The following is a 27,391-nucleotide window of genomic DNA, read 5'->3' as shown; positions in this document are numbered from 1 at the left end:
ACAACTGAGGGGAAAAGAAAAGAAAGTCACATACACTTAAGGATCTTAAAATACATTTGATAAAATGAGGGTAATGCCTAAAACAGATCTTTTCTAATTCTGATAGACTCTTTGTAGTTCCTTTCTTCCTTACTTCTTTCCATAAATACTTATGGAGCACCTATTATTGATATATGCTTTCCAGGCACTTTCTACGCATTCGGTATGACACGTAAGAGACAGGTTCTTCTCTCCAATGGCATTTTCCTTCTAGTGGGGGAATGTAGACAATTAATAGGCAATTACAAAATCCAGGTCAAGAGACACCTGGGTGGCTCAGTCAGTTAAGCGTCTGCCTTTGGCTCAGGTCAGGATCCCAGAGTCCTGGGATCAAGCCCATGTCAGGCTCCCTAGTTAGTGGGGAGCCTGCTTCTCCCTCTCCCTCTGCCTGCCACTCCCCCTGCTTGTGCTCTCTCTCTGCGTGTCAAATGGATTAAATAAAATATTTTTTTAAAAAAATCCAGGTCAATATGCCTTTTATCATCGTGACATTACAATGCTTCAGAATTCTCAAAACCAATGACCTTCACCTTCATGCCACTGAAGTTCTCCATCTATGGTGTACTCCAGAGTAGTATAACGTGCAGGTTCTGGTGTCAGGTGGATGACAGTGTCTTCTGATCTTTTGGAATACACTGCTAGAGTTAAATTTACTACCACTCCACTTTATAGATAAGAAACCTGGGGCTGAGAGAAAAGAGACATGATATATCAAAGTCATGTGTAAAATTAATGCGAGAGCCAGCCCTACAATGAGGATATCTTGATATAGGCTTCTATTTTATTTACTCCCATAAATTATAAAGGGCAGCATGATGGCATGATTTGAGGGGCATTCAGAATCCCTGCATCAACCTTTGGTTTTTTTAATAGAGAAGAAGAATGAGCTCTGGCTAAATAGTAGACTGGGTTCAGCAATTAGCCCATTTACCAGATGTGCAAACATTGGCAAGAAACAATCTCTCTTTACTTCAGTTTTTCTGTTGGCAAATGGGAATAATAATAATAGCAGTTTCCATAGGGCTTGTCTGTAAGAAACAAATAAGTTAGTATTTGCAAAGAACTCAGAAAAGTTCCTGGTACTTAGCACTAAATAAATGCTTATGGAATAAAAATGAGCAAGAAATAGGGCAGAGTTCTCATTTTAAAGTTAGCTAAACTTTGCTGAACCTCCAAAAGGAGTTCATGGACTGCCTCTTCGATCTGATAATGGTAGAGTAGCTTGGATAGACCAAATGGTCCACAAATTAAAGTTCTAAAATTTGAACAAAATTATTTAAGAAGAAAATCCATTTGGAGACACTGGAGAACAACCAAAATCAGGTAGAAACTGGAAGAAAATCTACTCTGGTAAAACAGGAATTGCACCTGGTGACAATGGGGAATTTGTAGCTTCTTGCCTGAGGACAATTCCCAACCTGCACAGCAGTTTAAGGCAGCAGAATGCCAAAGCCTTACTGCTCTGAAGGGTAGGAGGTCAGAGTTCAGGGCCTGAGGAGCAAACAGAAAACTACAGAAGAGAGGTTGGAAGGGAAGAACCACATTGGGAATGAGTCCCCAAATATGCATCCAATATTGACCTGAAGTGTTGGCCAACCACTAAACTAACATTCACAGGGAGACCACAATGGAACTAGTTAAAAACAAAAAACTCCCCTAAAACAAAACAAAACCCCAGAGTCTGAAAATCACTGATCTGAGGGAAATGTCAGCTACTGACTACAGAGGGGAAAGAATATGAGTTTGAGTATGGAGCCAAGGTAAGTGTTGACTAGAATAAAAGTCACTCTTCCACATGTCTACTATAGAAGGTATCCAGTCAAAACTTGGTAGACATACCAGAGAAAGACATGTATCATATGACCTCACTGATACGAGGAATTCTTAATCTCAGGAAACAAACTGAGGGTTGCTGGAGTGGTGGGGGTGGAAGGGATGGGGTGGCTGGGTGATGGACATTGGGGAGGGTATGTGCTATGGTGAGCACTGTGAATTGTGTGAGACTGATAAATCACAGATCTGTACTTCTGAAACAAATAATACATTATATGTTAAAAAAAAAAAGAAGAAGATAGCAGGAAGGGAAAAATGAAGGGGGGGAAATTGGAGGGGGAGACGAACCATGAGAGACAATGGACTCTGAGAAACAAACTGAGGGTTCTAGAGGGGAGGGGGTTGGGGGGATGGGTTAGCCTGGTGATGGGTATTAAAGAGGGCACATTCTGCATGGAGCACTGGGTGTTATGCACAAACAATGAATCATGGAACACTACATCCAAAACTAATGATGTAAAGTATGGTGATTAACGTAACATAATAAAATAAAAAATAAATTAAACAAATTAAAAAAAAACTTGGTAGACATACAAAGAAACAGAAACACGTGACCTATACTTAAGAACAAAAGTCAAGTCCAAATTGAAATCACAGAAACAGTTCCATTAGGAGAAATAATTGGTTTTTTGCAGTAACACATATAAATAAAAGGCAACACTTAACAAAAATTGCTCCTCTTAGCTGTGAGTTTCTCAGCTTGTTTTTACAATTCTTGTTTTTACAATTTTGCCAATTTTGAGGAGTACTGGTCAGATATTGCAGGATGACCCTCTATTCGAAATTAAGTTTTAATCATGATTAGGCAAGGTTTACGGGATTTGAGGAGAAAAATTATCCAGACATTTTCTAGTTTTATGTTTTACATTTAGGTCTATGATCCATTTTGTTGAAACACGCAAGGTCTGTGTCCAGATTATTTTGCATGTGAACGTCCACTTGTCCCAGTACTATTTGTTGAAAAGATTACCCTTTATCCCTTGAACTGTCTTTGCCCCTTTGTAAAAGATCAGCTGACAACATTCGTGTGGGTCTACTTCTTGGCTCTCTATACTCATCCATTGGTATATTTATTTATGCTTCACTAATACTACACATAGTCTTGATTATTGCAGGTTTATAATAAGTCCTGAAGTTGGATAATGTCAATTCTCCAATTTTGTTCTTCTTTAGTATTGTATTGGCTATTCTGGGTCTTTGTCTTTTCAATATAAACTTTAGAACCATTTTGCCAATGTCCACAAAATAATGTACTAATACTTTAGTTGGGATTAAATTGAATCTATAGATCAAGTTGAGAACTGACATCTTAATAATATTAAGTCTTCTTATTCATAAACATGAAATATCTCTCCATTTATTTCGATCTTTGATTACTTTTTATTTTTTTTTAATTGTCAGAGAGACAGAAAGCGCAGGAGCACAAACAGGGGGAGTGGCAGGCAGAGCAGGCCGAGGGAGAAGCAGGCTTCCCACTGAGCAGGAAGAGCCCGATGCAGGACTCCATCCCAGGACCCTAAGATCATGACCTGAGCTGAAGGCGGACACTTAACTGACTGAGCCACCCAGGCAACCCTGATTTCTTTCTTAAGAGTTTTGTAGTTTTTCTCATTTAGATCTTATACATATTTTATTATTTGTATGTCACGTACTTCATTTTATTTATTTATTTTGGTGCTAATGGAAACAGCACTCTGTTTTTAATTTCAAATTCCACCTATTTGTTGCTGGTATATATAGGACAGCAACTGACTTTTATGATTAGCCTTATGTCCCATGACCTTGCTATAATCACTTAGTTCCAGGATTTTCTTTGTTGTTGTTGTTGATGCATTGTGACTTTTTAGGCAGACAATTATATCATCTGCAAACCAAAACTGTTTTATTCCTTCCTTCCAATCTGTATAGTGCTTATTTCCTTTTTTTTTTTTCTTATTGTACTTGTTATGACTTCCAGCACAAAGTTGAACAGGACTGGTGAGAAGAGACATGCTTGCCTTATTACTAATTTTAGGGGAAAGCATTCAGTTTCTCACCAATAAGTGTGATGTTAATTGTAGGTTTTTTAGATGTTCTTTACCAACAACCTCTGTTGAAGGAGTTTTATCATGAATGGGTATAAGATTTTGTCAAATATGTCTTCTGAACCATAACATTTTTCCTCCTTTGCCTACTGATGTGGTGGACTGCATTAACTGAAATTTGAATGTTGAGTTGGCCTTAAATAACTAGAATACATCCTGCTTAGTTATGGTATACAATTCTTTTTAAACATCGTTAGATCCAATTTGCTAATACTTTGTTGAGAATTTTTGCATCTATGTTTATGAGAGATATTGGTCTGCAATCTTCTTTTTGTAATGCCATTATATGGTTTTGATATCAGGATAATGCTGTCCTTTAGAATAAACTAAGTAAATTTAGAATAAACTAAATAAACCTTCTGCTGCTTATTTCTAAAAGAGAATGTAGAGACTTGTTATCATTTCTCCCTTAAACAGTTGGCAGAATTCAGTGAAACCAACTGGGCCTGGAGCTTTCTTTTTTGAAGGTTATAAATTCTTGATACAATTTTTTTAATATAGGCCTCTGTAGATTATCTATTTGTCTTTGTAAGCATTTTGGTAGTTTATATTGAAGAAAATCAGAATATTTCACCCTAAAACATGCCTCTTTGACATAAACATTATTTTGAGCTGAAGGCAAGTAAGAAGCAGTAAACATAGGAAAAGCTCTATGTTCTTTTTTTTCCTCCCTAAAGGCAGGGTATATATTTGCTTTTTTTGAAGATGAACCTAGACTCTTCTTATAACAGAACATCAAAATATGTAAAGCAAATGGTACCATAGGAGTCAGAAGAAAACTCCTACTCCATTAGTTTCCCCTTATATTTTTACCTTCCCACAGTTTGCCACCATTGGAAACCTAAAACTATTTTCCTTTGTCTTATCACTCCTCTAAAGATGTATTGTTATTTGGTTAAGATGTTATTTAAGTCAAAGCTATATAAACCACTTCTTTAAGTTACTCATCTCTGAGTTTTTCCCCTGTAAATATGAGGTATATGTGTGAAAAAACTTACTGCCTTTTCTCTTCTTAATCTGTGTTTTGTTACAGTTGAGAACCTAAAATGAGTAAATCTTTTTCCTCCCCTACAGTATCTTTCAAGTAATTGGTCAATTTCATCTATGTTATCAAAATTGTGGGCATAGAGTTGTTCATAATATTTGTTTATTATCCATGTAATGTCCATGATATCAGTAGTGATACCCCTCTTTCATTCTGATATTAGTAATTTGCATCATCTCTCTTTTCTTGGTTACTCTGTCTGGATAGAGGTTTATCAATTTTATTGCTCTTTTCAAAGAATCAGCTTTTATTTTGTTTACAAGAATTTTCTTTATTAAGGCACTGTTTTCAATTTCAATTTGATATCTCCTTTAACTTTTATTATTTCTTGTCTTCTACTTGCATTAGGCTTATATTATTCTTCTTTCTGTATCTTCCTAATGTGGAAGTTTAAATTGATTTTAGATGTATCTTATTTTCAAAAATATTTGCATTCAGTGCTATAAATTTCTTTCTAGGCATTGCTTTTCCACAAATTTTGATAAGATATATTTTCATTTTCATTTAGTTTAAAACATTTTAATATCTCTAAGACACGTCTTTGATATGTTATTTATTTAGAAATGTGTTGTTTAACCTATATTTGTATTGCTTTGATTAATTTCCAGTTTGATTCCATTTGGTCTGAGAACATAACTTGGATTATTTCTATTGTTTAAAAATTTAAGGTGTGTTTTAGACACATGGTCTAGAACATGACCTATTTTAGTGGATGTTCTAACAGCTTGAGAACATGTATAATGCTGTTATGGGAGTAAACATTCTATAAATATCAATTGGATGCAGTTGATTGAGGGCGCTGTTTAGTTCAATTATATCATTATTGATTTTCTGCCTATTGGATCTATCAATTGCTGAAAATGGGATGTTGAAGTTTCCAAACATAATTATGGACATCTATATTTCCTTGTAATTACATCAGTTTTGCTTTACATATTTTGATGTTCTGTTATAAGAAGCAAACATGTTAAGTATTATTATGTCTTCTTAGAGAACTGAATGATTTATCATTATGTAATGTCCTCTTTATTCCTGGTAATTTTCCTTGTTCTTAAGTCTGGATTGTCTGAAATTAACAATAACTACTCCATCTTTCTTTTGATTAGTGTTATCAAGTATGTCCTTTCATGTTCTTTATCTTTAACTTATCTGTGTCTCTTTAATTGAAGTGAGTTTCTTGGAGACAACATGGGCCTTGTGCTTTTATCCACCATAAATCTCTGTCATTTAATTGGTGTATTAAAAACATTCAAATTTAAGTGACTATTGATATAGGTGAATTAATATATGTCATGTTTTTAACTGTTTTCTATATATTACATTTGTTCTATGCTCCTTTTTTAAAAATATTTTTCTGCCTTCTCTGTTTTTAATTGAGCATTTCACATGATTTCATTTTGCTCTTTGTTAACAAATAAATTACACTACTTTTTCCCCTTTTTTGTGGTTCCCCTACAGTGTACAATATTTGCAGCTCATCTAAGTTTACTTTTCAGATAACACCATGCCACTTCACAGGTTGTGCAGGTACCATATAAGAGTATTCCTGAGTCCTCCGTCCCATGCCTTATAACATTGCTGTTATTCATTTTACTAATCCATTTGCCATAATCATCTAATGTTACAATTATTATGTTGAACAATTAATTGTTATATCAATTAAGAATAAGAAAAAAATTATTACTTTATTTTCAATTATTCTTTCTCCGTTGTACCAGCTCTTCATGTAGATCCGAGTTTCTGATCTATATCATTTTTCTTTCCTCTGAAGGACTTCTTTAACAATTCTTGCAGGGCAGGTGTGTTGTTGATAAATTTCCCCAGTTTTTAGTTTTCTAAGAAAGTACTTATTTCTCTTTCATTTTTGAAGGAAAAATTTGTTGAATATAGTATTTTAAGTATTTAAGTATATAGGTCATGTTCTAGACCATAAAACACACTTAAATTATTTAAGTATTCAACATGTTAAATATTTTACTCCAATCTCTTTTTGCTTGTATGGTTTCTGGTTTATGCCACTGTAATTCTTATCATTTATTTAGTGGTAAGGTGTTTTGTTTTCCTCTTTCAAATTTTTCTCATCTTTGATTTTATGCCACTTGATATGATAGGTCATGTGTGTGTGTGTGTGTGTGTGTGTGTGTATGTGTGTGTATCCTGCTTAGTGTTCTCTACGTTTCCTTGGATCTGCAGTGGTTTGTTTTGTCATTAATTTCAAAAAAACCTCAGCCATTACTTCAAATATTTCTTCTGCTCTTTTATCTCTTGTTTTAGTATTCCAATTACGCCTGTGTTATATCACTTGTAATTGTCCCATAGTTCTTGGAAATTTTGTTCTTTTATTATTCTTTTCTTCTTTGCATTTCAATTTGGGAAATTTTACTGATTTATCTTCAAGCTCACTGATTCTTTCCTTGGCCATGTCCAGTCTGATGAGCCCATGAAGGGTATTCTTCATTTCTCTCAGTGCTTTTGATTTCTAACATTCCCTTTCAATTTTTACTTAGAGTTTCTACCTCTCTACTTACATTACTTTTCTTTCATCCTATCTTCTGCTTCCACTGGACCACTTCATATATTAATCAATGAACCATAGTTATTTTGAATTCCCTGATATTTCTAAAATCTGTGCCATATTGGAGCCTGGTTCTGATGCTTGCTTTGTTTCCTCAGACTGTGCTTTTTCTTGCCTTTTAGAATACCTTGCAATTTCTGGTTGAAAGCAGGTCATGATATACTGAGAAATGGGAATTGAAATTAACAGGCCTGTAGTGTGAGGGTTTTTTTGTTTTGTTTTGTTTTTTAAAGATTTTATTTATTTGACAGAGAGATACACAGTGAGAGGGGAACACAAGCAGGGGGAGTGGGAGAGGGAGAATCAGGCCTCCTGCAGAGCAGGGAGACGATGCAGGGCTCGATCCCAGGACCCTGGGATCAGGACCTGAGCCGAAGGCAGATGCTCAACGACTGAGCCACCCAGGCACCCCTGTAGTGTGAGATTTTATGTTGATCTAGCAAGGAGGGGATTGTGCTGAAAGTTTGCTATAAGTGACAAAGGCTTTGGTTTCTTCTCATGTCTTCTAAGTTCCCCTCTTCTCTTTTTTTTGTGGGGGGCAGTGGTTCTTTAAATGCAATTTCTTAAATTGAGTCTGTGTCTTCCAGCTTTCTCATCTGTAATCCACTGTTCCTATACTGATGCCCTGTTGATGTGATGGTAAGGTATGGGAAGGGACAGTGTTCTATAATCCTATGATTATATCTCAGGTTTTTAGTCCTTTTAGGATCTTTTTAGAATACATGTCCCTGGGCTGTGACCTTCATAAATGTTTCTTAGTCTCTTTTTTCTCCTTTTAGGTGAGAAAAGAAAGCCAGAGGAGCTAACATTGGCTTATTGCCTGGTCCCTGGGTCAAATGCGGGTCTGATAAAGTATTTTCACTTATATTAAGGACAGCTGTTTGTCATGGAGTCTACTCTGGGAGTATTTCAAATGGTTACTTTTCCCATGGGCATAATTCAGAATCATTAATTTTCCCTCTTCCTATCTAAAATGTTTTTTTTTTTTTTTTTCTCAGATCTATACCTAGAAAACCTGGTAGATTTCTGGAAGTAAAACCCCCAAAGTTTGGGGACAATTTTAAGGAAATTGGGACAATGGTAGTTTCTCACTCTTGACCTTGTCCACAATAAGCCTCCAGGAATTCATCAAAATTACCATTTAAGTGCTTTTACCTTTTTATGGCTCCAGTGGTTTCTGCTCCATGTAAGCTGATCCTGGCTAAGAATCTCTGTATCCACCTCTTTCTCCAGATTTGGGGGTGGCAGTTGCCCTGTAACCTCAGTTCTCTAATGGGTCTTTTTTCAGCATTTTTGTCTTGTTGTAAGAATGGAAGTGATGATTTTCCAGCTCTCTGCTTGTCAGAACGGAAACCCCAAAAGTCTCTCTTACATATATTCTAATCTGTAAGTTTTCCCTCACAGTTTTTCTTCCCTCATAATTTATTTGTTGAAGAACGTAGATTTCCACCTTCTAAACTTTGCTGATTGTCTCCCTCTGGGGACTTTTCATACATTCTTCTGGCTCTTATATTTTCTGGGAAGCTAAAGGCTTGATCAGATTCAGCCCAGATCTATGGCATGACCATTTTATAGCAGTGTTGTGTAGTCCATTAGGAGACATCATACCTAGTTGTTTCTCATTTTGGGACATTAAGACTGGGCAGTGGGTTTGCAGTATCAGCCAGCTCCACCATTACAAAGCTCCCCATAAGCAATTCACTGAATAGTTTTAATAGCCACTGATGATCATGGCCTAAATCCATTATTTCATTAGGAGTTCAATGGTGATATTCTAATTCTGCCATCGCTTCCATATTTATTCGCTGAAATTCTTTTAGGAAAGTCTTTCCCTAATTAACTATTTGGCACCTTTAAATACTATTTGTACAAGAAATGTGATATAAATGCTTCATTGTTTCACTTCATTTACCAGTTTTCAGAATAAAGTGTTGGTTCCATAGCATATTCAAAGGTGACTAATGAGAGTTTTTGTGTGCAAGTATCATTAAGAACTAATGGATTTTAATATATTTGATGTGTCTCAATCCATTATCATTATTATTCTTTTTGTTGCTAATATTATCCCATCTTTGGCAAGTGCAACCCTCTACAAATTGGCTCTGGTGTCCATTAGACATGAACCCACTTGTCTTTAATAACCTCTTGTCCTTCAATATGCCAAGATATTCCAGACACATTTTATGCATTTCCTGGCCCAGAATTGGTATCAGCCATTTTTCCAAGGATCTCTACATTCTGCAAGCTCTACACTCTTAATACAAAACACAGTTTGAAATATCGGTGATGATGGACTGAAATTTGCTAATATTTTATACCATTCTGCTGGTTGTCTGCCCTTAACTATATATAGGATGTTTATCAGAATAATAAATGTCATTACTTAAGATGTTTCTGTAAAACAACGGTTATGTCTCAGTCAATAACCTACTTTGTTTCAACTAACATTCCACCTAACACAATTTCAGTGCACTCTGAAAACTAACGGTATTTTCCCTTTCTGGCTGCCATTTATTTAAATACCATTATTTATAATTCTGCAACATCAGCTCCCTAGCCTTATTTCAGCTTTCCTCCTCCATAACTACACCCCTCTTCCCTTATTCCCCTTATTCCCATTTCAGTTCCACCCAGATACCTAACATCCATCCTAGACATACTGGTCAATGAATGTGTGGAATTCTCAAACTCATATGATTTCTATTTAGTATTTTTTTATCCCGCTCATATGCTGTTACTGTCCCATTAAGGAGGACGCATAGACAACTCTAAGTGTGTATACAGGAATAATCTGTTCCTCCCCATGACCCAACAATTCTACTCAACCTCTTGAGCAGTGCTTTTCAAACTTTATTCTACATAGGAATCCCCTGTGGTCTTGTTATGATGCAATTCTGATTCAGTAGGTCTGAGGTAGGGGCCAAGATTCTGCATTTCAAACAAGCTCTAGGTGTGCAGATGCTACGGGTCCTAGACCATGTTTGAGAAGCAAGACTGTACTGTGCTAGGGTCACATGCTTCTATGTAGAGAAATTCCAAACACACACCCTTCTCCTTAATGTTACTTTGTTGATCTCTACTCTTACCATTGGTGATCTTCCCCCTTACTATGTCTAAAACAGACTGACAACGTCAGGTGTGAACTTGGATAATTGACATACTGCTGCCTTTTTGACAATGAGAAATCTGTTGCGTCATGTGGTAATTTTAAAACATGCTAAAAATTATTTGGCATTTCTTCTCTTCACAAAGGTAAGTCTAATTCCCCTCTACTTGAGCATGGATCAACTTTAGATGCTTGCTTCTAAAGAACTGCAGAGAAAGTGATGCTGAGTGACTTCCAAAGCTAGGTCATAAAGGGAATATAGCTTCTGCTTGCCTCTTTTTGGACCATGTACCTTTGGAAGTACCCTGAAGCTGCCATGCTAGAGAGACCATGTGGAGATGAAGACACCTGAGGAGCCTTAGCCATTCTAGCCCATCTGTTTGAGTCTTCCCAGCCCAGGCACCAGATATGTGAATGAACAAGTCTTCAGATGATTCAAACCCTAGCCACTGACTACAACTGCATGAAAGACCAAGAGCCAGAAAGTCCCTGCTGAACTACAAGCAACTCACAGAACTATAAGAGTTAATCATAAATAACTGTTAATGTTATAAGTCACTGGTGTGAGGTGGCTTGTTATACAGCAAGAGATAACTGGAAACATATCACTTTTCCCCTTTTCTTCAACTGCCAAAAACTTCGGAGCCAAATTTGATACTCCATCACTCAAACTATATTAGACCTCATGATATCATATTTGCTTCTTCCTCCTTTCTGAGTCCTCAGTTTTTTTTCCTGTTTGTTAACTTATTATTCCTGTGTCCTTTTTTATAAGCCGCCTCAAAATCAAATTCTTTTAGAAAACAGAGGTATGAATAAACAATGATTTTCTGTTACTCACCCATTTGCCTCTATGTTCTCGTATCTCAATTTATTTCCTTTCATTCCTTCATGTTGTCTCAGAAAAAAACAAATGTCCCATTTCTTTTCCCTTCTCCAGTATCTTTAATCTCTTGCCACCTGTCTTCTTGCCATCTGATTTTAAGTGAGTACAAAGGTCTTCTATCTTGAGAAAACCTTTATTCTTTCACTCCTAGCACGTTTATTACTTTTTTTCATAGTCAATCTTCTGAAGAATGTTTTACTTCTATTTTATTGAGGCTCAAACTGAATTTTCACTTGTATATCAGCACACGAAATTCAACAACTTCTACAAAGTAAACATGTGAGTAAGGTTGGGGCTTTAATTTAATGTAGAAAAAAGTCAATAAAGTGCTACTATTGTTACATATAAAAAAACATTCTTTGGTTAACAATCAAAATACCTCTGTAATTACTGCATTTATATACAGTGGACTCTTTTTGCCTACCTGTCCCTTAGCAGTTTGTGAAAACACATTGTTTAAAAAAACATTGTTAATTACATCTCCAACATTCATTCAGATAGAAGTAATGTTATATATCTTCCACCATTTGGTCTAATAGATTATCTTTGCAAAACAAAAGCCTGGTAATGACAGGAAGAGTGCCATTTTTTCATTAACATTTAATTGTGTTGTGTGTATGATAATGCCATCCTCCCTCTTTGACACTGTCCTTGTACACTCTGAACTAACATCTCCTCATTCTATACTACAACAACATCTGTCCCCAGCAATGATGAGCACTAATTAGGAGTACTGGTTGGGCACAGGGGCTTGTCACTGAGAGCAGGATAGGATCTGTGCGAAACTCACTCCAGGACCAGAAACATGTTTTACAACATCGATGGGAGTAGCGGAGATGATTTCAACAAGAATGTCAACAAGAATATACTGCATCTAAGAGTGTATCCTATGAAGCTCTGCCTTTTAGAAGCTAATGATGTATTGAAAATTCTATTTTTGTAATTACCGATTCTTTTCTTAAAACTATTCAATGGTTACTGATTTCCCTCAAAATAGAACCCAAATTCCTTGGCCTGGCTTATCTGTCTCATCCAGTCTCATCTTTGCCTCTTTATCCCTTCCATTCCATTTCTCAACTGACAGACAAGCTTATCTATGTTTCTGCCAAAGTAAGCTATTTGCTTTTCTACAGTTGCAACACATTTCCCTGTTTAACCCAAGCTTTCAGATGCTATTCTTTGTCTAGATTTCCATCTCCTATTCTTCTTACCCCCACCTCCTTCTTAACTACCACCTATCTGATTATCACCTGCTACCCCTCAATTCTCAACTGGGACATCAACCCTCCAAAAGGCCTATCTGACTGCCAACATTGGGATTTAAGTGCCCTTTCTCAACATTCATATAGCATCCCATAATGTCACTATAACCACTCTATTGGATTCACCTTCTCACATGTCTAAGGGAGGAGTCATGCTTTTCTTTTCTTCTCACAGTGCATCTCCTGCACCTAACACAACATCTGGGACATGCTACACTTGCAATGAATGCCATATGTTGAATGAGAACTGCATGTTCATTCCTTTCAATGCTTAAAAACAACACATCATATATACATTTGAAGATAGGTTTGATTTCCTAAAGTGGTCAAAAGTTACTTGGAGTAAGCAGAGAAGCAAATGATCAAGTTTTAATAAAAGCATTTTTGAGAGAATAAACAATATAACTTCCCTCCCCCTCTCCAAAAATATATTTTAAAAAGTTACTACTACAGAATGAGACTGGTTTTCTTATGTAGTTTTTGAAACGTCACTGAAAATCATCCCAAAGGATTTAGAATGTGAGGAATACATCTGAGGAGAATGAGATTACACTCTTCTGAACGGGACAATTTTCCTTTGGCTGGATAAGGAGCAGTCATGTACACAAGTTGGTCTAGTAAGAAAAATCCTGGAATGGAGTTCCAAGCTGTCTCGAGCTGTGACACTAACTGGGCATATGACCTTGGGGAAACTATTCCACCATGTGTTTCCTTCCCATAGACAAAGAAATGAACTAACAGCATTGCTTATACTTCTGTGGTAAGCAATGTGCTGTGGGCATTCTGGGCTCCCGGCACTAAATGCCAGAAGCAACCCCAGGCATTGGGGGTCACAACCAAAAATGCCCCCAAGTGGCAGTACTGCCCCCAGCAGAGAACTACTGCTGCTTTAGGATCTTTCCAGGTCCTTTGCTGTGCTATCATCCTACAAAAGAAGCACAGGCTTCTTAACTTCGCTAGTCTTTTACAGCCATTACTTTTATTTGTTTCCAGGAAAGGTCTTAGGAGGTTCAGCCAACTGGATTCCTTTTCTGAATGTGAATCTTTCTCATTATTTGGCCCTGTTAGGATATCTGAAATTTCATCAATACATTCTTAATCTGGGTTATTAAATGACATTTTAGAAGTCTTGCACATACATGAGATCCCTGAGAGACACACATTGTCTTAAGTGAGGCTTAGCTGTTATCTGGAAATGAGTGGAGAAGAAAGGACTAATCAGCAATGAATATAGCCTAAATTGGGAAGATCTTGATAAGGTTTTGGGAATTAAAATATTTCCCTCTAAGGAAGAGAGATAAAGGTAGTAAGCACAGTGATCAATTAGTGTACAAGCTAAAAATACCTTAATCCATGCTAAGGGATACAAAAAACTTCAATACCTCTGGCCTTTCCTACGACACATAATGGGGAATTAATAAAAATAGAGAGAGAGCAACTACTAGGGGAGAAAGAAAAAAGAAGCACTAGAATCAAGAAGTTGACTGGGAAGATATTCTTCCTAGGTGTTCACACTGTCCGTTTGAAAAAATGTATTGAAGTCTACAACACAGCACCAAGGTCTTACGGATTATTCATTGCTTCCCCCACCCCAGAACCTAAAATATAATAGATGTTAACTACATATTTATTGAGTGAATAATAAGAGCCTAAACATTTCCTGATTGTGTACTTGAATGCACAACGACATGGGATAACCCATCAGCACCACTGACCCATCAGCAGAGGTTAATTTGATAAACTGGGTCACAATGCCCTTTCCGATAAAATGAGATTTAGGAGGGGGGAAATTAGGAATAATTTGCTCTCTGGAGGTAACAAGTTGAAATGACAGCTGAACAAATAAACTGACTGAAAGCTCCCAAAGGGTCAGGCTCTCCAACTTTTCCCACTTGACAAGTTTGTCAGCAGCCAGACCTGTTAGTTAACCATTTGGGGCAGTGTCCCTTTGTGTAACCAAGGAGATTTGAGATGTTCATTAATGTTATTTTGGGAGTTCTAAATTGATGACAGCAATGCATTTTAACAGAAGAGAAAGCCTATAAATCAATGGACTAAGCATTAGAGTTAGGAAGATGAGGTATTAAATCCCACAGAAGGAGTATACATCACCATGTTTCTTTCCCCCATTTTAAATCCATCCCTCCTCCCCTGCACCCTTCAGGAGCAGATGCATTCCACTGGAAGGAGAAATAAAGGGGACAAGGAGGTAAACAGTAGAGTGGAGGAGACACTTAGAACCAAACAGAGCATCATGGTGGAAGTAGAGAAGACTGAAGAACCAGAGAGTGAAAGGATGGGTCAACAGATAAAAGCAGGCAAATGGGAAGTGGTCTGGATTATTTCTGAGGATGGAAAGTTAAGAACTGAGGGAAGTTCGTATCATCCACGGATTGAGCTGGATTCAATTAAAGGGAGCAAGACATGAAAGATAATCTAAAGGAAACAAATGCTTAGGATGACAACTAGGATTCACTTCAAAATGACATTATGCAGAATTTCCAAATGCAAAGTGAAAAGTAAATGATTTTCTTTCTCTGTTATTTGTACGTCTCCTTACATCGTATCAGTTAAAATAGACATGTGATATATCATTTACAAATACCTTCTCCAGTTCAGTAAGTTGCCTTTTTGTTTTGTTGATGGTTTCTTTTATGTGCAAAAGCTTTTTATTCTGATGTAGTCCCAATAGTTTATTTTTTGCTTTTGTTTCTCTTGCCTTTGGAAATATCTAGAAAAATGTTACTACAGCCGATGTCAAAAAAATTACTGCCTGTGTTCTCTTCTAGGATTTTTATGGTTTCAGAGCTCACATTTAGGTCTTTAATCCATTTTGAGTTTTTGTGCATGGTGTTAGAAAAGAATGAGATCTTGCTATCTGTGACAACATGGATGGACCCAGAGGGTATTATGCTAAGTGAAACAAATCAGACTGAAAAAGACAAATACTGTATGTTTTCACTCATATGTGGAATCTAAAGAGCAAAACAAATGCATAAACAAACAAAAAGCAGAATCAGTCCTGATAGTTGCCAGAAGGAAAAGGGTGGAGGGATGGGCAAAATGGGTGAAGGGGAGTGGGAGATACAGGCTTCCAGCTATGGAATGAAAAAGTCATGGGAATAAAAGGCACAACATAGGGAATATAGTCAATGATATTATAATAGCATTGTATGGTGACAGATGGTAGCTACAATTGTGATGAGCAAAGCATTAACATACAGAGTTGTGGAATCACGAGGTTGTACACCTGAAACTAATGTAACATTGTACACCAACTATACTCATATAAAATAACTAAAGATGAACAAAAAAATAAAAGCATTACATAACAAAATGGAACATTAAAAAATATATATATGTGAAAGTTTGTTAAAGAAGCACTATCCAAACATAAGGTATTGTTGTTATAAACTGGAGTTCAGTTCTAGCTTATGAATTTTCTCAGAATAACATACAAAGTACTAGGATACCAACCATAGATTACTCTGTTCCTTGACCCTTTCTGGGATGTTAACATAATTAAGTTCTGTGAATTAACCTTTCCTTCATGTCAGAGTGTGCTAAAATCTATGGGACTGTTTTTCTTCTGGAAACTTCCATTTGCTGATGATTAAGTACAAAATGTTGCAATCATTTATATAGACAGCTGAGAATACACAAGAAAACTGCAAAATCCAAACCGCATCTGGGTCATTCATTTTATAATACTGTCTCAGGTAATTATTCTGCTTTTGCATGAAGCATTTACACCATGGAAAATAACTAGGTTTGGTCACTGCTATAGTAAGAACTTCAAATTGCTTCAATATCTATCTTTTTTAACATCAAGAATTCTATCATAAAAATATATTTACTTGTCTTTTCTCATTTTGCTTTCAATGTAGGCACTTCTAAAACAGGAAGAAGAAATATATTTGACCTTGAAATCAAGTGTTAGAAAAATAACCTGTCTAAACATTACCTTTTCATCTAAAATATGATATTAAAGGTTTCTCATGGCATTACTATAATCAAGAAGCTGCCATCATTTTTTTAAGCTTCTAGTTTCATAGGTTTGTAACTTCTTTAAAAGTCACCCAAGGATCTTCAGTCTCATTTCCAGTTCAGAAAAGCATGCACACGTGTGCGCACGCGCGCACGCACACACACACACACACACACACACACACACACACACACACACACACACACACACACACACACACACACACCACAGTCAATAAGTAGGCTATCTATTCGATGTTCTTTTTTTAACACATTTTTTCCCCAAACATTAAGTGCTTGATATGAGGAATGAGCAAGAAGTTACTGGCATGATCTAAATCTTTGGAGAAATGATGTGAGGTGGTGGAAAGACCACTGAACTAATGTTGATATGTGAGCCCAGCTCTGACATAACAAATGGACAACCTTGAGGGAGTCCCTTAACTTTTTAAAGTTTTCATTTTCCTAGTTAAAATATTATATTGGACCTGATAATGGTTAAAATTCTGTAATTCTTATAGTTAGAGTCTTAGCTGAATAGCATAAAAATTGTAAGTCCCAGACTTCCCTTCCCAATGTTTCAGTCCCTACAAATTTTTGCCATTGCAGGTGTTACCACGGTTCTCAGAACACGAAGTCTGGGTATGGGGGATTATAATCTAGTAAAAGAATGCATGTGAAATGTCAATAGTAAATGCTATATTCTTATTATCCATTGCTGGGTTTAGCTGTGAATGACAGAAACACATTCTAGAAATTTCTGCTGAAAATTAATTTATTAAAAGTATATTGTGGACACTGCCGAGTACAGCCGCTAACAGTTTAGAACTGCAGTGTGGAGATGTGAAGGTCAAAGCTGTTGGGCAGCAGAACTCTCACCCCTGCTGAATGTCAGGGAGTAGGACTGTTACATCATAAAGTAAGTGTTTAACTTTGTAAGACACTGATTTTCCAAAGCTCTGCACCATTTGACAATCCCACCAGCAACACAGAGAATTTCAGAGGAGAATCGCACATTCTCTGTACCTTCACCAGCATTTAGCAATGTCAATTTCCTTTTTTTTAATTTTATTATTTTGATAGGGTTTTAGTGATATCCCATCGTGGCTTAATTTTCATTTTCTTAATAACACTGCTGTCAGGTATATGTTTCATGTATTCATTTGCCATCTGTAATTTCTTTTCTTTTGGCAATGTGGCCAGATCTTTTGGCATTTTTTTCAGTTGTTAGTTTACTTATTACTATTTGGAGAGTTCATTTTATATTCTAGATACAAGTCCTCCATCAGATATATAATTTGAAGATAATTGTTCCCAATCTGTGACTTTTGTTTATTTTCTCTTAGTAGTGTTCATCATAGACCAGAAGGTCTTAATTTTGATGATATCCAATTGTTCCATCTTTTTCTTTTTCTTTTAGGGATCATGCTTTTGGTGTCATATCTAGAAACCTTTGCTAATCCAAGACTGCAAAGATTTCTCCCCTATATTTTCTTCAAGATTTATAGTTTTGTAAGTTTAGATATAATTTCTGACTTAATTTTTGTATGAAGTGCAAGGCATGGTTAAGGTTCACTCACTTACCTATTTATCTATTCGCTCCTCATTCATTCATTTATTCATTTAACATAGGGATGACAATACTTCCAGGACCATTTGATGAAAAGACTACCCTTTCTCCATTTAGTTGCCTTGTACCTTAAAAAAAAAAAAATCAATTGACCGTGTATGTGCAGTTCCGTTTCTGTACCCTCTACTTCATTTCACTGATGTCTCTTTCTTTTCACCACTACTACTACAGTATAGTGTGCTACTGTAGTTTGATAAGTTTTGAAATCAGAGAATCTGAGTCTTCTAAATTTGTTCTTTTTCAAAATTGTTGAATCCTAGTTCCTTTGTCTTTTCATATAATTTTTAGAACCAGTTTGCCAATTTGTATGGAAATATTCATGCAAATTTGATTGGGATTACATCAATACTGTAATTTGGGAGAATTTTTACAATACTAAGTCTTTCCCCAGAGGTATGTACATATGGCTATACCAGAGTTTGTATATACTATTTGAAGGACATCTGAGTTATTTCTACTTATGACTAAAACTGCAACAAATATTTGCATACAGGATTTTATTTTTATTTTCCTGGGCACACAGGAGGCTTTTCCATCTAAGATGTATGTCCTTTGTTTCTGTTAGATTTTCTTCTGTTATTTCTTGGATCTCTCAGTCTCATTTTATGTTTTTCACTATTCTTTCTTCTCAGAATGATTGGTAATGTGTTGGAACTCCTGGATTAACTTCTAGTTGTTTTTTTTTTTTTTTCTTTCCCACTGTCAATTCCTTTACCTTTTTCATTTACTTTCAGAAATACTGACTTAACTTTGTTTTTCAACCTTTCTATTAAAATGTATACATTTTAGGACTTCTGGAGAAGATGACAAACTAGGAAGATCCTAAGCTCACCTATCTTATGGATACAACTAGATAACACCCACATCACTGCAAATAACCCATTAAACAACCTGAAGACTGGCAGAACAGACTCTCTACAACAAAATGTAGAGAAGAGGCCACATCAAAGAGGATAGGAAGTACAGAGGTGTGCTTTCAGGAACTAAATGGAGCTGTGGGACTATCCACAGGAGGTAAGGACACTGCAGACATGAAGAAAGGAGAGAGATACTCACAGCAAGCACCCCAGGCATGGGGAACCTGCACGGGGAAGACAAAGCCCCATAACATTTGGCTTTGAAACCAGAGGGGCCTAATTTTGCAAGTTCTTACAATCAGCAAAGCTCAACAACTAGAACTTTAAAAATCAGTTGGCTTGGCAGTCCAGAGGCTAGAAACTGCTAGGAATCTGAGTCCTTGCTCTTAAAGAGACAGCACAATAAATAGCCCTACTGAGATAAAGCGCTGAAGCAACAGTTTGACAAATGTCGTATAGATGTATAGAGAGATTTGTTTTCTAATCTCAGAACATGTTTTGGAGGGGCAAGGATCTTTAGGATACTTCTCTAGGAACAAAGGAGCTGGTCAATTCCATTTCCCTCCCCCACCTCTGAGCCTAGACACAGGGACAAGCTCAACACCAATACCATCCACCGAAATTGCTAACGGCATGTCCCTCCGCATCCAACACAGCAAGCCTCAGTCAGGGGGACTGTAGGTCCCCTAACACAGCAGACCAGCAAGGACCTTGCAGGCATCCTGCAACAGGATCCTAATCCCCCTGCTCTACAGCAAACTCACCCTCTTCATCCCTGTAGCGGGAGTTTTCTAAAGCAGCTCCAGATCTCCTCCCACAACAGACCTGCACAAATCTGCCAACACATGTCCCATCCCTGCACTCTCCAGTGGACCTGCGCCTCCAATATGTCCTTAGCCAAAGCCCATCCAAATTGGTGTCACAAGCCTGGCAGTGTGCAAGTAGCCCTGAAGGGGCCAGCACCACTCCAAAGTGACTCCTGCCCCAGAAAGAGAGAAAGATAACCACACATACCAGTCCAACTGAGGCCCCAGCAGGGGGAAGACATCTGGTCTGACTATAGGCTCTGCCCACCAACAAAAGCTTCTCAAGGGACAATACAGGGAGAGCACCCTATACTCCAATACCATGGGACCTTTGATAAACACCTGGTCTGACTCAACTCCTGCCCAACGTATCCTCAGACTAGCCAACTAACAACACAGGCACCAAACCCTGATCACAACATATATAGAGAGCTACAGCAGATAACTGGATTGAAGGCAAAAACAGGTCAGCAACAACAGCAGGGTGCACACATCACACATACAGGACACCCCTGAAGTACCAGGGTCTGGTGAACAGGGGACATTGCACTGTAGGGCACCATAGGATCTCTTCTTCATAAGGCCACCACTTTCAAGAGCAGGAGACATAGCTGACTTTTCTAGTACATAGAAACAGACCCCCAGAGTTAGACAAAATGAGGAGACAGACAAATATGTCCCAAATCAAAGAAGAGGACAAAAATCACAGCAAGACAGCTAAATGAAATGAAGAAGTGTAATATGTCTGATAAGTAATGGTCATAAAGATACTCACCGAGCTGGAGAAAAGAGTGGAGGACTTCACTGAGACCCTCAAAAAGAGAGAGAAAACATAAAAAGAACCAATCAGAGATAAAGAACTCAAATTAAAAATTAGATCATTACCACAATTTGCAGGGTTGTTAATAGAACACACAAAGGAACAGGACAATCTTATTTTCTTTTTCTGATAGCTTAAGCCAGATAAATAAATATAACTTAATCTACATATGAGGTTAAGCCTTTTGAAATTTGAAAATATTATTAAAATGGTAGTTGTTATGATGATAGAGAACAAACTGAGGGTTGATGGAGGAGGGTGGATAGGGGATGGGCTAAATAGGTGATGGGTATTAAGGAGGGCACTTGTTATGATGAGCACTGGGTGTTATATGTAAGTGATGAACCATTAAATTCTACTCCTGAAACCAGTATAATACTATATGTTAACTAACTAGAATTTAAATAAAAATTTGGAAAAAAAATTAGACATGGAATAAATAGTAGACTAGAGGAAGCAGAAGAACAGACAGGTCCTGGAGGACAAAGTCATGGAAAACCAACAAGCTGAACAGAAGGAAGAAAAAAATTTAAAAAAAAATGAAAATAGACCTAGAGAAATCAGTGACACCATCAAGCATAACATATTTGCATTATAGTGTTCCCAGAAGGAGAAGAGAGAGAAAAGGTAGAAGAAAACTTATCCGAAGAAATAATAGCTGAAAACTTCCTGAATCTGGGGAAGGAAACAGAGATCTAGATCCAGGAGGCACAGACAGCCCCCAACAAAATCAACCGAAGGAGATCCACACCAAGCCACACAGTAATTAAAATGGCAAAAAGTAGTGATAAAGAGAGAATTTAAAAAGCAACGGGGGTACCTGGGTGGCTCAGTCGGTTAAGTGTCTGCCTTCAGCTCAGGTCATGATCCCAGGGTCCTGGGCGTGTCAGAGTCCACACTCAGTGGGGAGTCTGCCTAAGGATTCTCTCTCTCCCTCTCCCTCTGCCCCTCCCTCCACTTGTGTTCTTTCTCTCTCTCAAATAAATAAATCTTTAAAAATAAATTAATTAAATAAATAAATATAATATCTCAGTCTTCCTTAATGGATTCAATTCCTCCTCTCCCTGAGAATATTTTATTTGAAATTTCATTCTGTTCCCTGAATTGTCTCTTTCTTCCTTTTCCCTTTTCCAATTGGTATGTTTTAATCTCTTTCATGTTAGAGGCTTTCTATAAAACTCTGACGATCCTTTGTTTTTCATTAAAAAGTGAAGGATACTAAATCTAAGTGGACACTCTGCATCAGAGTTGGATTTGTGAAGTAGTGACATTCACAGTCAGATGGCTACTCACTGATTTACCTGAGAAACTTGCACATGTCATTTTCTTGCAGTCTTTTTCTAGAATCATTCAATTTTATTTTGAGAAAATGTCTCTAGTGTCCTGCATGATGTTATACCCCTAGCTGTCACCATTGTTACCCCTGATGACATTAAAGCACTGGGATCCTGTTCAATAAGTAGATTTTGTCCTAAACCCCTTATTTTTCAGGACTCTTCTATTATTTGGGCAGAGTCTGGAGTCATTCTTTTTCTTTTGTTTGGATGGGGTTGGGTTGTTCAGACAGGTAAACAAGCTTAATAAGAATTTTATCATGGACAGAAACAGAACCCTGGGACAGCATTAAAAGTGGGTGGGAAGAATTACCTCTTCCTGAGCGCTCAGATGAGGCTGCAAAGATGAATCATCACTAAATTTGGGTTTTGAAGTAACAAGAGGCAAATTGATTGAAATTTGTGGAAGGCAGGGATGGACAGAGAAAAGTATTTACAAGAAGTATCTGTACAATATCAAGGAAATTTGGAAGAACATGGTCCATTTTGTAGCAATTAGGGGTTCAACGCTATAATGTTGAGTGAGGGCAGAGAGCCAGCTTTTCATGTGGTTTAAAGAAAAACATTTTTTTTTAGCATCTAAGCCCTTTATCTTTTTTTTTTTTTATTAAGATTTTATTTATTTATTCATGAGAGAGGGAGAGAGAGGGAGAGAGAGAGAGAAGCAGAGGGAGAAGCAGGCTCCCAAGGAGCAGGGAGCCCGATGTGGGACTCGATCCCAGGACCCCGGGATCATGACCTGAGCCGAAGGCAGACGCTTAACCATCTGAGCCACCCAGGCACCCAGCCCTTTATCTTTTAAATGCTAAATTTAAATGTTTGTTCCCTTAACTCAATCTGTACTAATCAATTTATTTCATTGATAAATAAAGGTTTTATTTATTTATTTGACAGAGAGAGACACAGCGAGAGAGGGAACACAAGCAGGGGGGAGTAGGAGAGGGAGAAGCAGACTCCCCGCAGAGCAGGGAGCCCGATGTGGGGCTCGATCCCAGGACCCTGGGATCATGACCTGAGCCGAAGGCAGATGCCTAATGACTGAGCCACCCAGGCACCCCTTTTTATACAACTTCTTATATCTAATGACATACCATTTAACAACTTTGCTCCTCAACGTTCTCATCTATAAAATAGAGATAGTATCTGCCTGCATCAGGCCGGGTTTTTCACTGTGTGTAAAAGAAAGCAACTGGTAATCCACGCAGGAAAGGATTTTGTAAAAGGATATTAGCTCTCTCTCGGAAAATGAAAAACTAAGGTTAGATATTATGCAGTCATGACAAAATCCAAAATCATCCTGCAGCACTTTCCTATGGAGGCATCACTGCCACCAGCACCGGGCACAGACCTTGGTACCTCCATGGCTGGTCACTGGATGCTGCTACAAGAAGCCCCTGCACTGTTGCCACCTCCTACATCAGGATGTATCTTGTCTGGGCCGCTGAATCTGCCTGGCCCAGCCGGCAGCATGTGTCCATGCCAGTGTATAACGGAGAACCAAACGGTATGCAATGGCCCTGTTTTACAGCTTCTTCAGAAAGACACAGGCTCTGCCTCATAACGAGGGTAGGATTCTCTAAACACAGGAAACAGCAGCAAATACTGGACAGGTAAGAAGAAAGACAAATGTCCACATAGGCTATCAAAAGAGTTTGGGAAGATCTATAAGACATTATAATGAAAAAAAAAAAAAAAACCCACAACTCTAAAAATGCCTGATCTAAAGATGCCAACTCTAAAAATGGCTTCAGCTCTTCAATGGCTGTTTGTGGAAGACCTTAGTCCCTAACCACATGGACCTTTCTATAGGGTTGCGAATATCCTAACAACATGTTAGCTGGCTTCTTCCAGAGAGAATGATCCAAGGGATAGTGAGAGTTAGGTGAAAATCACAATGTCATTTTGTGATGCGCATTTAACATTTACTCTCCATCATTCCTACCACATTCTATTTGTTAGAAGCCAGTCACTAAATACAGCCAAAACTCAAGGGGAAGGTAATTAGGATCCCAAAGAGAGGAGTGTCATATAAGTTTTGGACACGCATTAAAGCCATTACAAGGTATTTTTTATTATTTCACAGAATTAGCCAAACCAATTTCTTTACACATTCCTTCTATTCATATTCGTATTTTAATATGTCAGAGAATCTATTCTGATCTGAAGTTAAATTACCACACACCCACCAGGGTTATTCATTTTATCTAGTAAAAATCTTTCAGCGCTTAAAAAGGAGAGTGTTGCACTGGATAGCATCTTATCACCAAAGAAACACATTTCAACTGTAAATGAAATATTTATCCTTTCATTCAAACACCTGAATCCTATAGTATAAAGATTAACAGACATCAGTGCCTGGCTATCCTTATCGATGTGGTGGAAGGAAAGGGAATTTTGTTAATTCTCACTTTTCTGAGGGCACAAAAATCTCCTAGGGACACAAATTTAAATATTTCTTGTGGTCAAACAGGCAATAAAAATGTGAAGACTATAGGGAGTGGCGAGGACTGAGACATTCAAATTCAGTTAAACACAAACGAAACAGCAATAATACCAGGCTAGCCAAAGAAAACACCTCAAGTCCTCAGTTTGGCTCTCAGCTGCCAGATTGCTCTTCCTGCCAATTCCATAAGGTCTGACTTACTTTTTTTTGGAAATTCAGCTTTTGCACTCATTAGTTTTGGAGCCAAAAAAGATCTTGGTCTATCTAATCCAACTTCTCCATTCTACAGACAGAAACCTGAGGAAGGGTACTTTTATTTTCAGGACCCCTTTCTTCATAAACAATATTAAAAATTATATTTTACAAGATCAAATAAAAAATTAGACTGAGGTAAGGAGACTTCATCCAAAATGATGTTATAAGGGACAACTGCAATAGGTAGAATGCTTTAATCCTTAGATTGGCAAGCCTTTCAAAAGTTAGGTTTAAAATGTCTTTTTTGTTCTCCTAAGGGAGGCATAAATAATGCTGGAAAGAACAGAAAGTAGGGAAGTGGGATGAGCCAGAGTGGCATGATCTTGTAGTGAAAAAGAGAGTTTTATCCAGAAGTCAGCATATTTTCAGCTGTTAAGCAGGATTTTATGCTGGTTCAGGCTGAGAGCAGGTCAAAGTTTAGGGCCTGGGAGAAAAAGAGAGGCCTAACCAAAGCTTGATCGAGTCAAGGTAGTAAGTAGTTTGTCCAGATTGGTTAGTGAGCACAAACAGTTTAGTGAATCACTTACAATGTGACGAATGGGAATTTGGAGGACCTGTGTCCAGCCTTGTCTTAAAAGTCATTGGGAAAGGAAGAGTCTTTGCAGTAAACCGTTTCCCATTTTCTGGAAAATAAAGAAGTGGGAAGGGTACTTTTACTGTTTTGCAGGATTACAGGTTTTGGAAAGTTCAACACTGTCAATGACTACATCGGCGTAAAGACCAATAAAGTAATATTATATATTATTAAAACTTTCTTCAACTTTAAAGTTATTTTTTCCTTTTTCCCTCATTTTTATAGGTCCTAAAAATATCAAGGGCCCTGATTTGAGACTTAGCACGGTTGAGGGCCTTTAAAATCTTGAGCTAGTTACAGCAGAGCTGATAAGAGGAACCACACCTGCACACTCTATGAAGACTGAAGGAGGTTCTGTTCAAGAGATAAAATAAAGACTCGTGGATAGTGACAGGGATGGGGATATTAACTCTGAAGTAAAATCCTGTAGACTTAGAAGGTAAGGATAGGCAAGAGAAGTTTATTAAAGAACTGGGGTCTGAGGGCACCTTAACATTCAACTCTTACATGCATGTCATCAGCCCACAATATTTATTTATTTTAAACAATTTTAATTTAAAAAACTGATTAAAGTAGAAGTGTCATATTAGTATCTTATTAGTTTCAGGTGTACATCATAGTGATTTGATATTTTTATACATTACAAAATGATGCCCGCAACTGTAATCACCAACTGCACCTTACCCCGTTGTTACAATATTATTGACTGTATCCTCTGTGCTGCACATTTCATTCAGGGCTTATTTATTTTATAACTGCAAGTTTGTACCTTTTAATCCCCTTCGTCTATTTCTTTCAACACCTAATCCCTCCGTGCTCTGGTAACCAACAGTTTCCTGTATCTATGAGCCTGTTTTGTTTTGTCTGTTCGTTTGTTTGTTAGATTCCACATATAAGTGAAAGCATACAGTATTTCTCTGTCTGACTTTCGTTACTTAATTATATATTAACTCTACCACCTTCACTGTCCCCACCTTTATTGGGTTTACAGTCAAGCAGGGGAGGCCAACGCAACAAACAATCCCAGTAAGTTGTGACAAGCGTTATGACAGGAAGTGAGGCGTCTTGGGAGGGAAAAGCAGGAACACCTAACCTGCCTGCGGGAACTGACACTCCGGATGAACTAAGACTAGGAAGTAACCAGGCGCAGAAGATGATGGAGGTGGGAGAGGACCGTCCCAGTCACAGGGGCTTCACACAGGAAGATCCAGGATATGTGCAGTCGGCCCTCAGAGGAGCCCTACAACTTGTGGTCTCATGGGGCCTGACCAAAATAGTCTTAGTTCTTGGGAAGCCAGGTATCAGTGAAAAGGGAGTGTGGACCTGCTTCCAGGAGTCTTAGAATCCAAGGCTAAGTTGCCCACAGGATTTCGTAAGTAAAATCTAAGAAACCTCAGAATTAACACGAAACCTCAGAAAAACAAAACGTCCCTCCCATTTTTCTAAACCAGCCAGTCAGTTGTGGTCCTTGGTCCACTCACAGCAGGTTTGAACGCTGGTTTCATGTTTGACTGCTGGTTTTCAATGAAAAAGTGAATTTTTCATCTATTCTCTACACCTGGACTGTCACTCTCCCGGGCTGGGAGGATGAGGTCTGGAGCGGACTTCCTCAACCTCCTCAAAGGTCTTGCGGCTCCCAGTCCCGGCCAGGGCAGGGGCCCAGGATCCACGCCACGTGACCTACCTTGATTTTCCTCACTTCACTTCAACTGAACTCCCTCCAGCCCTGGAAGGACAGGGCACGTCGGAGGCTGCGGACGGGCCTGTTCCAGCCGCCGCCACCAACGATTTGGGGAGAGGCGGCGGGACTAACTAGGCGGGAGCGGGGCGCTGGCGGGGCAGCTGCGGCCGGAGG

At 37.9% G+C, this 27,391-nt stretch overlaps 1 long non-coding RNA gene across 1 annotated transcript; it reads right to left on the bottom strand.

Moving 5' to 3' along the window:
• Positions 1 to 27,391, bottom strand: LOC113910305. The gene is made up of 5 exons (XR_003516000.1): positions 27,221 to 27,391; positions 25,490 to 25,585; positions 20,886 to 20,922; positions 18,402 to 18,515; positions 1 to 726 (listed from the first exon to the last, which is right to left on the bottom strand). It is a non-coding gene; the product is annotated as an uncharacterized LOC113910305 (long non-coding RNA).

The sequence above is a fragment of the Zalophus californianus genome, chromosome 6 (assembly GCF_009762305.2).
Source record: "Zalophus californianus isolate mZalCal1 chromosome 6, mZalCal1.pri.v2, whole genome shotgun sequence".
Lineage (NCBI taxonomy): Eukaryota > Metazoa > Chordata > Mammalia > Carnivora > Otariidae > Zalophus > Zalophus californianus.
This window is presented reverse-complemented; position numbering and strand designations above follow the sequence as displayed.